This window comes from Nelumbo nucifera, chromosome 1, assembly GCF_055504915.1.
Source record: "Nelumbo nucifera cultivar China Antique chromosome 1, China Antique-T2T, whole genome shotgun sequence".
NCBI classification, from domain to species: domain Eukaryota; kingdom Viridiplantae; phylum Streptophyta; class Magnoliopsida; order Proteales; family Nelumbonaceae; genus Nelumbo; species Nelumbo nucifera.
The window spans coordinates 9222120-9234325 of record NC_142649.1 but is presented as its reverse complement, the minus strand read 5'-3'; the positions used below and the strand labels follow the sequence as shown (position 1 = coordinate 9234325).

The 12206-nt window shown below is 36.7% G+C and overlaps 4 non-coding genes across 4 annotated transcripts; all 4 read left to right on the top strand.

The window, feature by feature from the left end:
• Positions 1–1237: 1237 nt before the first annotated feature.
• TRNAI-AAU (transfer RNA isoleucine (anticodon AAU)) lies at positions 1238–1311 on the top strand. Its single transcript has one exon. It is a non-coding gene; the product is annotated as a tRNA-Ile (tRNA).
• A 5805-nt stretch (positions 1312–7116) lies between these two features.
• Positions 7117–7190, top strand: TRNAI-AAU (transfer RNA isoleucine (anticodon AAU)). The gene has a single exon. It is a non-coding gene; the product is annotated as a tRNA-Ile (tRNA).
• An 84-nt stretch (positions 7191–7274) lies between these two features.
• Positions 7275–7348, top strand: TRNAI-AAU (transfer RNA isoleucine (anticodon AAU)). Its single transcript has one exon. It is a non-coding gene; the product is annotated as a tRNA-Ile (tRNA).
• An 86-nt stretch (positions 7349–7434) lies between these two features.
• Positions 7435–7508, top strand: TRNAI-AAU (transfer RNA isoleucine (anticodon AAU)). Its single transcript has one exon. It is a non-coding gene; the product is annotated as a tRNA-Ile (tRNA).
• Positions 7509–12206: the final 4698 nt, after the last annotated feature.

Below are 12206 nucleotides of genomic sequence, written 5' to 3'. Positions count from 1 at the left end.
CCGATTAAATATTCAAATATTCGATTTGATTTGAATTCGACTAATTAATTGTTTTAGGTAATTAATAAATATTTTATTTATATAAAGTATATAAATATATAAATTATATAAAACATTTAAAAATTTTATATTTTATATATAAGAATTAAATAATTAGTTGAATTTGTATATTTATCGAATCAAATCAGGTCATATTCGAATTCGAATTCGATTAGCTATTCGGTATGAATAGGATATTTGAATTCAACCGGTTAGATATTTGAATTCTCCAAATTTGATTCGATTATGTCAATCTTGAATTCAAAATCGGATTTTCAAATACCGTTGACACCCCTACTGTTTGATTCATCACAGGATAGGAATATGGGTTTATTTATTCCCTAAGTGGTTAAGGGAGAATGATTGATCAATCCAGGTCAAAATTTTCTAGCCCCACCGTACAGGGGATGAATCTTGACCGTGAATTGATGCCAAATTTACGGGCTAACGGGCATGATGCGGTTTAAAGGGGGGGGGGGGGCTACTAATAGACTATGGGGGGCTGTAATTTCGAATTCTGCATTGGGTTGCAGTGTACTTAACCCAAAAAAAAAAATGAAGTATGGACAGGCCCAATGCAGATTTCTGATTTCCACTACAGAGCTATAAACATTCAAAAGGTCAAAAACCCACACTCTATACACCCATACCCGCCCGTAAATTGGCATCAATTCCGAACTTTCATTTAAGTCACAGTTACACACTCTTTTTTTTTAATTATAAAATCTCTTTATTTTTTAGGAACTTTCATCTAAGTAAAAAAAAAAAACTAATTTTTCATGTACACCCTTTCCTTTATTTATTTATTTATTTTCCATTTGCATTATTAGTAACAATAATTTTTATTTGTTATACTCATTTTTATTTAATAATATGATGAATATGTATTATCAAAGGCATCCCAATTATTTTTGCATTTTTTTCAATTTTGAGTATAATTATTTTATCTATCCTTTATATTCCATATTTATATTATATAATTAGGATACAATTGATTTATTTTGTTTATAAAATTAATTGGCCTATTAGATCATTTGGTTAGAGCGTCGTGCTAATAACGCGTATGTCGCAGGTTCGAAACCTGCATGGGCCAAAATTTTTACGGTACTTGCTGATGTTTACTACTTGATTTAGCATCTTTATTGCATTCTACTTACTTATGCCTACATAATAATATGTGTTTTGCATGTCTTCAACTGGCCTATTAGCTCAGTTGGTTAGAGCGTCGTGCTAATAACGCGAAGGTCGCAGGTTCGAGACCTGCATGGGCCATTGTTATCTTTTATCTTTTCATTTCCTATATCTACAACAGAAAAATGCATTGACCAATGTTTTAGCTAAGAAATGAGCAGCTTTATTTGCATGGCTTTGTTGAGTGAAAATGAAATACAATAGTCAATACATTTTTTCTATATTTCATTGTAACACTATGAAGTATGAACTAATATCATCATAGGCAATCATTATAATGTTTTAATTATATAATTTATAATTTATATAAAAAACATATGTATTTTAAATACACTATGAACTAATTACATTTATTTCTTGAAGATTATTGACAATTAGTACATATTTTCAAAAGTAATTTTAATGGTTATATTTTTTACTTTTTGGTAATTTATCATATTTATTGCAAATCATGTTAATCCACTTTTGGTAATTTCTTGGATAATTTTTTGTAATTATGACAAAATTATTGTTATTTTTTGGTTATTTTAATGTTTAATTTCTGTTCATTAAATGTAATTTTCTGCTATTTATAGCTTAAATTATTTAAATATAATTACTTTTAATTACATTTTAAAATTTAATTATGTTACTTATAGTTTCAAATATAATTTAAATAATATTTAAAATACAATTTAAATTATAACTTACAATTGTTAACAATTTAAAAAAATTGTTAATTAATGAATTAATAAAAATGTTAATATATTTTTAATAAACACTATTAATTAATAAATATTGCAATTAATAATACTACAATTATTGGAAGTACTATAAAATAAGGTTAATTATTAATACTGTTAATAAAATTACATTCCTTTTCTTCTCTATAATTATTTAATTCCATTGTTATTTATTCTTTGATTAATTGTAGAACTACTAACCAAATTTACTATTAATTGATTAATAGTAATTAAATAATTACAATATTTTATTAATTAATAGTATTAACAATGCTTTTAATTAAAATACTAAAGTTATAAAATAATAGTATTTTTAATTAATATAGTACTTTTAATCATTACAATATTTAATTAATTACCATTTGCCCCCCCCTATGGTCTAGAAATCTCCCATTAGTAACATAAATTTTAATGTAAATTTCCCTCCTCCCCAATCCCTAACCCAATGGTTGGCCTCCCTTATGGGCCCATTTATATTTATGCCCCCCCTTCCTAGTCCATTTTAGGTTTTGGACCCCTTCATGAAAATTTCCTGCACCACCCTTGAGTAGTAGCTGTTGAAGCCTCAAATGGTCAAATTTCTTTGGGATAGATGTCTATACAATTTTGATAGTTGATTACAGCACAAGGGAAGGAATTTGTTGGGTGTGGGTCCAGCCCATATGAGGGGCCCATCCCACCTTTTCATGCTCCCAAAAGGAGTCGTATTGTGGAAGCCAAGAAGGCTCCCACTTTTTCTGATTTAGCTATCAATTTCTATAACCACCAAAGTGAGAAAAGTGAGAAGAAAACAAAGAACCGAGGGTTTTTTGGGTTTTGAGTTTGTGAAGAAGAGAAGAAGAGACTTGTTTTTCTACTCCATTCAAGGCCAAGCTTAGAGGTGTTCCAAGTCTGTTCTTCATGAGATTAAGTGTTGGAGTTAAGAATCCACTCCAGTTCAGATTTATTGATTCTTCATTTTTCTTCTTCTCAGTTCAGATTTACAGGAACTTGGTGAGATCTAAACATTTGCTTTTTATTGTATCAATCTTGTATTTGGTGATGTTAATACTATATTTGTGAGCCAAGGATTATTTCCTTGATGTTTGTAAGCCTCTAGTTGTAACTAGAGAGGACTATTGTACCCATTAATTTCTGAATTAGTGGAAGACTTTTACAGACCATATGTCCTGTGGTTTTTCCCCAATTTTGGGGTTTTCCACGTAAAAATTTTAGTGTGCTATTGTGTGGTGACTGTTATTTACGTTTTTCTGTTACTTGGTTGAATTATTTACTTGTTATCATTGTTGTTGACAAACCCATTTTAACACACAAACTTAAGAAAAAGTTTCTTGCTATCCTCGGATTGTTTTTACACACATTTCTACTTTTGCAATGTATCTTCCCCAACGAAATCTTTTTCTTTCCTAATTGATTGATTTTTCCTAGTTAACATCTTTTTAAATTGGACAATTTGCATGAATCAGCTATCATAGTTAGTCGATGCACATCTTTTCAAATTGACACATCTTCTCATACTTATACTTCATTGTTGTTATAATATATTTCTTCTCTTTTCTCGTGGACATAAGCATTACGGCCGAACCACGTAAAATTTCTATTTGCTCTTTGAGTTGCTCTGCTTTTTCACTTCCCTTTTATTGTACAACATAAGGAAATGGAATATATAGAAAAGGCTGTTCTTATATGGTCATTGGATGGTTGCGAACGATTTGAGAGCACCTGGTACTATGCATTACATGAATAGGACAAGGTCCAAAGTATCAATATGTTATAAGTAGCGCATCTTATCGTATGATATGTTTCATTTTCAATGGTTAATACTCTTCCCAAAGATAACACGTTTCAAAGCTAGAAGAGCTGAAACAATTTGAATTCAATACCCACCATTTGATTTAGAAACACATGCCCTTGTATTTTCACTGATTGCTTGGACCCATTTCAGAGAGAGATATTCTGGGCAGTTGAGTGGGTTGATGATTGTGCCAAGGACCAACAAATATAAGAAACCTTACTTTTGAACCCATTTGACTCATATAACCTACAATTTCCTAGAGATTTTATTGAGATTGAGCTGAACTCAAAATCAACTATCAAATAAAAACCTAGCTATTTTTTTAATTAATTTATTTATTTATGTAGGCTTGCCAGTGCCTCTAACAAATGGTCTCCATCATTTCTTCAACTCGATCCAACCTAATCCGACTCTTTTCGTTTTTCTGAAGTGATTTTAAGTAATCCTGCCCAATTGCAGCCTATTTGGTTGGTATATCCATTACGAGTCAGGAATGTGGACTTATGTTAAAAATTGACCAGCCGGTTGAACTGTCAAATCATTCAACCCGATTAGTGGGTCGGCAGTTACACACTTACACATTAAACCTCTTTAATATCTTCGTATTCTAATTTTTAGGAGTTTTCATCTAAGTCTCGAAAATCTAATTTCCATCTAAACCCTTTCTTTTTTTTTATTTATTTTTAGTCATTTTCATTAAATACTTTTTAGGATAAATCTTTTAAACTATCCCTATTCTTTGCGAAATTGACTAATTATACCCATATTGTTTATGTATTATCTTTACTGTTTCAAAATTTGCTAACGAAAAGAAACGAAATGTCAAATTTGCATTCCACTATTCCTCAATTTTCAAAATAAAACCCAATTGATGAGCAGTTTTGATGATGATGTCTGATCCCTTTTCCGGTAAACTATGTAAAAGGGTTATCTTAATTGGGTTGGTTTTCTGGCAAAATCCTAATATGCGAAGAGGGGAGGTGGAGAGCGACAACGAAGACGAGAAGGGGGTAGAGGAAGAAACCACCACCGTTGTTGGAAGTTGCGGCGGTGGTGGTGATTTTGATAGATCCATTTGTCAAAAACCCTATTGCAGCGATACCTAAGGGTGGATTTGAGCCAAGCCAAGCCGAATAGTACGAGGCTCAAGCTCGACTCGAGCTCGGTTCGAGCTAGAACCTTGAGCTCGAGCTCAGCTCAAGTAAAAAATTCATAAGCTCGAGCTCAATTTTGAGAAAAAATATTTTATAAAAATAAAAAATTATATATAAAACTATTTTTATTTGATATTTAAAAATTTAAGAATTATAATAATTAATAATTATAATATTTTTATTATATATATTATTTTCTATAATTTTATTTTAATATATATATATATCTATATATACTTGAGTTGGCTCGCGAGCCTCATGAGCCGAGCTCTAGTAGGCTTGAGCTTGGCTTGTTTCACAATCGAACCACTGAATTGGGCTCGAGCTCGACTTGAAGCTTGATTTAAACCGAGCCGAGCCAAGCTTTTCACGAGCCGAGCTCGAGCAGCTTGTGAAAAGCTCGGCTCGTTGCCATCCCTAGCGGTGTCGTAAGAAGGTAAAATCTTGACTGGTTGCCACCCCTAGCAGTGCCGTTAGAAGGTGCCCATTGACCGATGTACGCCACTCCAATTATCACCCATCCATGGACCACTTCGCCAAACCGGAACTGAACCCTTGCACAAGAATAATTGTGGGGATCCTTGTGGATCGAGCTACAATGAATAATCCTCAGATGTCGGGTTGTCTGGGGACTTCAAAGATCAACCTCTCGCTGATTTCCAGCAATTATGAGCCTCTACTGATTTGGTGGGATTGTTAGTGATGAATACAACAAGCACACACTCTCCAATGTTTCGCACCGAAGAAGCGACAACACTGGTATCATGGAATGCCCTCGTTGTCCATTGGAATGCCCGAAGAGCTCTGACAACACTCCTTTTGAATGTTGATTCCATCCATCCTCAAGCTGCTTTCCAACAAAGATAAGCCTCTGATTGTTTAGTGGAATGCCCTTGTAGCGAGCGCCTGTTTTGTATCCGAGTGGTAAGGGAGGGGTTTGCCACTGTCGTCGTTTGTATCCAAGTACGTGGAGGGGTCTTGCAGCAGCGACGGTGATGAAATAGGGGCGAGAGGGAGAAAGAACAAAGGGAATGGGGGGAGAGAGAGAGAACGAAGGGGGCAAAAAGAGAAAGAGAGGGAGGGAGACCTTCACCAGTGGCCGCCATCACCTATGATGGTTGTGTCGAGAGGGAGAGAGAACAAAGGTCTTGTTGCCTGCGTCAAGCAAAACAACAGTCTCCAAGCAAACAACAGTAGTGGTCATCGTCATTTTCAGCTATGATGACGCTGGTGGTAGTTCTTTGTTCACCGTCAAGAAGACGATGAATAGAGATGAAGATGGAGGAAGGAGAAGCAGAGGAAGAAGGAGAAAGAGAAGAAGAGGGGAAAGAGAGAGGGAAGAGGAGAGAGAGATCGGGGAAGGGATGATGAACAATTTTTCTCTCTCCCTCTCACCACTACTGCAGGTTGCAACAGTGACAGACCTCTCTGCCAATTGCTCTCTCTCTCTCTCTCTCTCTCTCTCTCTCTCTTTCGCCCTTGTTTCATCACTGTCACTACGTGCAAACCTCTCAAGTAGTGGTGGCGTTCTGGTAGGGTCTCAAAATTGCCAACAATTCCACGATTTCCACCAAACTCTTTGTCACTGACTTCAACCGGCCCTATTCTTCAGTAGATCTGGGACTTGTTCTTTGTCACCAAATGGGGTTGATGCAGTAGAAGCAGCTGACCGCCATAGAAGGGGGCCATTATAGAAGGGATGAGGGTAATATTGGGTTTTAAAAAATTTTAAACATCACAGTGTCACGTGTGTACGGATTCTAATAGAAAATTAACGGATGCTAACAGCAAGGGTAGGGCTAGTTAATTGTCAGAAAACTTAAGAATACTATAAGACAATAGTTAAACAGTAAGGGTACAATTAGTCAATTTCGCAAACAGTAGGGTAGTTTAAGAGATTTCCCTACTTTTTATTTGCTATACTCATTTTTATTTAATCTGATGAATTATCATATATATGCTCAATTGTTTTTTTGTAATATTTTTTTTTTCAGTTTTCAATGTATTTTTTACCCATTTTTATATTTCAATATTTCTATATGTAATTATGATACAATGAATTGACTCATTTGATTCATACGGTTGAACTAATGGCCATCCAACCGAGGGAAAATGATTTTGTTTATAAAATAAACTTTTAAAACATTGGAAGATTAGACTAATATTGTTGATGATTATTAGAAAATTCCCTTTAAATTTAATTAAAAAAATAAATGGCCTATTAGCTCAGTTGGTTAGAGCGTCGTGCTAATAACGCGAAGGTCGCAGGTTCGAGACCTGCATGGGCCAAAATTCTTACGTAAACATTGTGAATATCATTTATGCTTTTCGCTTTTCTACTTCCTTATTATTATGCTATCTTTTCAATCAAATGGCCTATTAGCTCAGTTGGTTAGAGCGTCGTGCTAATAACGCGAAGGTCGCAGGTTCGAGACCTGCATGGGCCAAAATCGTTCTTAAACATTGTGAATATCATTTATGGTTTTCGCTTTTCTACTTCCTTATTGTTCTTATCTTTCTAAAGCATTTAAATGGCCTATTAGCTCAGTTGGTTAGAGCGTCGTGCTAATAACGCGAAGGTCACATGTTCGAGACCTACATGGGCCAAAATTCTTTCGTGAACATTGTCAATATTATTTATGCATTTCACTTTTCTACTTCTTTACTTTTTTAATTACGAATGCTACCCTTCTAATGAATTGCCAGCTGGCCTATTAACTCAGTTCGTTAGAGCGTTGCAGTAGTAATGCGAAGGTCGCAGGTTCGAGACCTTCATGGGCCAACAGTTTTTGGTAAAACATTGTCAATGTTATTTATGCTTTTGGCTTTTTCACTTCTTTACCTTTTTAATTACGAATGCTACATTGCTACCTTTCTAGTGTATTGCCAAATGGTCTATTTGGTAAACATTGTCAATATTATTTATGCTTTTCGCTTTTCTGCTTCCTTACTTTTAATTACGAATGCTACCTTTCTAATGTATTGCCAAATGGTTTATTAGCTTAGTTGGTTAGTGCGCTATGCTGATAACGCGAATGTCACAAGTTTGACACTTGCATGTGCCAAAAGTCTTTAATAAAATTGTCAGTTGTTATTTATGCTTTTTGCTTTTTCTACTTTCTTACATTTTAACTACGAATGCTACCTTGCTAATGATACTCGCAGGTTTGAGACCCTGCATGGGCCATTATTATTCATTTGCTGTTTATCCAAATCTTTTTAAAGGGAAGTAGTTGAACACATGTGACGTACGGATGTTGTTATGTGACACTGAAAAGGAGCCTTTGGCACATTTACAGTCGAACTAAATAGGTCCAATCCTAACTCAAGCATTAATTTTTGGGTTATGTGTAGTGGTTTCAAGTATAGTCTTACTCATGATTTTTAAAACCGGATCAGACCGGACAGTCTGACTGGAAAAATTGAGACTTGATCGGTTTCATTTTTTCTCAAAACCGTTTTTTTTTTCTTTAAAACCATTGATTTCGGTTAGCAAACCTTCGAAATGGCCGGTTAACCATTCAAACAATTTTGAATGTTTTTCAAATTTTTTATTTTATTTTATTTTATTTTTGTTAGAACGGGCCGGCTGTTCGAACCGATAACTGGACCCCTGACTGATTCGGTTTTAAAAACCATGGTTTTACTCATATATCATATCCTATTGAATTTTTTGTTTTTGAATACAATTTTTTTTGGGGGATTTTAAAGGGAAATTGTCTATGGGCTCTCTCTTCTCTCCATCTATTTTAGCTTCCTATAAATAAGAAAGTCATATTTTTGGTCTTAGAATTATAAAATTATTTTTAAATAAGTTTTATAAATTAAATTTTGATGACTTGTTTAGGAAATGGTTTGGCTTCACGCAATTAATGAAATGCTTGATAGATGGTACCATGCACCATATGCACAAAGGAGTTTTGTCCCTTGTAGGGTATAGATTGGGTTGGCCAAGCTAAGGTCAACTATTGCTGAAACCCTAAATATTGGACTTAAGGCTTGAGCACAAATTGGGCCTGAGGTCAAACCTAATCTTTCCAACCTAAGCCTAGCATAAAGTGAAAATTTGACATACTTAGATTGAGCCCAAGCCCAAGTCAAGCTTTAGTTGGTCAATTGGGCTCAAGTGGGCCTATTAGGTTCAATATACTAAAAATTGCATGAACCTATTTATTATCACTAATTTAAACCTTTTAAATAAGGATTTTGTATATGCATGTTGAGTTTACGTCGAACTATCACTAAAAGGTTGCATGTGTATAGTTGGGTTATGCATGGGTTAGGCTAAGTTCAAGTTGGGTTTAAGCCGGGGCTAAAGCTACCTAGAGGCTAGCTCTGAAGCCAACATAGTGTATATATATAAGCTTGGGGTTTTGGGCCCAATCCTTCTAACCCAACCTAGGGCATGTGGTCAAGCACAATCCTTCTAACCCAACCTAGCTTGAACTAAAAATTGACATACTCGGGTTAGATCCAAACTTAAGTCAAACTAGGACCGGTCAATTGGGCTCAAGTGGGCCAATTAGGCACAATGCAATAAAAAGTTGCATGAGCCTAATTTACCATCACTAGTTTAAAGCTTTAAATAGGAGTTTTGTGTATGAATCGTGCATGTATGTTAGATTTAAGTTAGGTTAAGTCAGTAAAAAGTTGCTTGTGTAGTTGTATATAATTGGGTTAGGCTCGGATTAGTATAATGTCAAGTTGGATTTAAGCCAAGCTAGAGCTACCTAAAGGTGCCATGGGCCAGGCTGAGTCGGGCCCGGTCTGGGATTAGCACCAATGGTAAGGGCTTTAAGTTAAGCCCGGGCATGGCTCTACTCACACCCTGGTCCTAGATTGCAAGCCCAAGCCCAGCCCTACATGGGCCTAGACAGGGTTTTGCAGTCTTTCTAAGCCTAACATGTAAATAACCTTGGACTCATGATATCAAGTAAAAAAAATAATTATTTAAAATTTTTATTGAAATTAAATAACTTGTAAATGTAATACATACAAAAAAATATACAAGCCAAAATTAAATTGGGCTTGACTAGGCTTTAGTCCTATGGCATAAAAAATAAGGTATGGGCCTCATTTAATTGTTACACTTGATTTGGTTTATGTTACCTATCCTTTTGTAGATGAAGACAAAGCTTTCATTCCCATTCTTGAACAATGCGGGACTTGGAATAACACTAAATAGTTAGTGCAACCATTGAGTCTTTCATCAAGTCCTACATTGCTAAGGAAATGAAAATGAAGGCTTTGTTTTCATATATATAAGTCCTTGTGCAATCATTAAATAATTTGAATATTTATTAAATCGAATCAGGTCATATTTGAGTTTGATTTAACTATTGATGTAGTTCGGAAAAAAAAGTCATATTCAGAGAAGCTCCAAAGAAAAGAACCAAAACCGAAATAAACAAGAAGAACAATACTTCACTGAATACTTAAGAGAAAATCAATCAAAACTTCCCTAACTTTGCCCTAACTACTCTTTATATAGACTTCTTTACATCCTTATGCCTCCTACAATGTAGTTTCCTAATCTAATAAAATACTTCATATTATAGTCCTATTAAATTTCTTCAAAAAAGAAAGTCCTAATTGAATTCTGATGAGAGTAGATTTGGCCCTCCACTAAGTTCATGACACGTGGCATCTCAGAACAGTTGGACAACACCTCAACACCTTGAAGGCGATGACTTGCCTTAGCCAAAATGATGGAATCCTAATTGGCAACCTCATACACAACTTGGGCACCTCGACAGGGTGACTAGCTGCACCTCGTTTAGCGTCGACTTGTGGTACCTTGTCGTTACCGGTCCAAGGGACCTCGATATGAGGAGCGGCCTCCACAAGGACTTGCCGACCTAACTAAGGTCCAAGTGGCGACCTAGGAGACGTGCTCACTGACCTCCTCCTCATGCATCCCATCACTCTCAGGTCTTCCGGAAGTCAGTTCTTGAACCGAATGTTTCGGAGTAAACCGAATAAGGCATAAAGCCTAGTCTACGTACATCACTACCTCCGAGGACTTCAGATGCTAGAAGTGCAAATGATTTGAGGCGTGCATGGGAGGATGGGTTCGGAGCCTTCATTCCATCGCAGCCATCTCGGCATCCAATGCCATTCCAACGTCCATCACCACCTCGGCGTCCAACACCACCCCAACATTCATCGCCACCTCGGTCCATCATGGTCCAGCAGTAGCAGTACGACCAACAGAATAATCAACAGAATAGTCGTCAAAACGACCATCACTGCTGTCAGCCCAAACAAGTTCCAGCAGTGACTGTGAGGCCACCCCCACAGGTTGAGCCCTCTGTGGTTCCTACGAGACATGGAAACCAATAAACTATGAGGCCACCCCCGCAAGTCGAGCCCTCCATGGTTCCCACGGGAGTTGACGACTAACAAACTGTGGAGTTGCTCTTGCAGGTCAAGCACTTCATTGTTCCTGTGGGAGTTGACGGCCAACTGACTGTGGAGCCGCCATGCTGACTTCAACTCATCTTAGATTCACACTTCAAAGCCAGGTTCTCAACTCATTTTAAATTCACACTCAATAGTAATCAGCCCAGACAAGCCTCGCCAGCACTACTCGCGAGGTCGCCTCTATAGGTTGAGCTCTTCACGGCTCCCGTGGGAGTTGGTAGCCAATGGACTCTGCGGTTGCCCTTGTAGGTCGAGCCTTTTAAGTCTCCTGTGTGAGCTGGCGGTCTACAATTAGTAGAGCCGCCCCCGCAGGCTCAGCCCCCTGCGGCTTATTGTAGGAGAAGACGCCAGCATTTCTGGGGGTTGATGTAGTGTAGCCGTGTAACCGATTCACCGTTCAAGCACCAGTAGTGACACATATAAAAAATGCTATCACAAGGGGGGAAATACCACCTCGCTTTTTAGCCAAATGCCTCGTGCCTAGAACATCGATAATCTAAGAAAGTACTACCTATGGGATCGGAAGTCAAGCATCTGCTACATCGAAAATTTACTATGTATGAGTGACCACTCGCTTCGGCGAACTAGTCAAACCGCTCGTCGACTAGATGTACATTAAAGAGTGGAAGACAAGTCACTCTAAGCCTAAGGGCCCCAATGCCAAGATGTTAACAACCTCAACACCACTATGAATAAGACCCAATCGCTTCTAAGCATATGGGTAGTTCGAGAACATTGTATTTATGCCTTATTAGCGCATAGGTAGTTCGGGTGACGTACCCTACCATGCCTATTCGCCTCGGCTCACGTTCACCTCAGGAGAACCTACACTTAGTAGATTTTTTGGGAAGCTAAGATTCTCGAAGATTATTGTATGTGAAG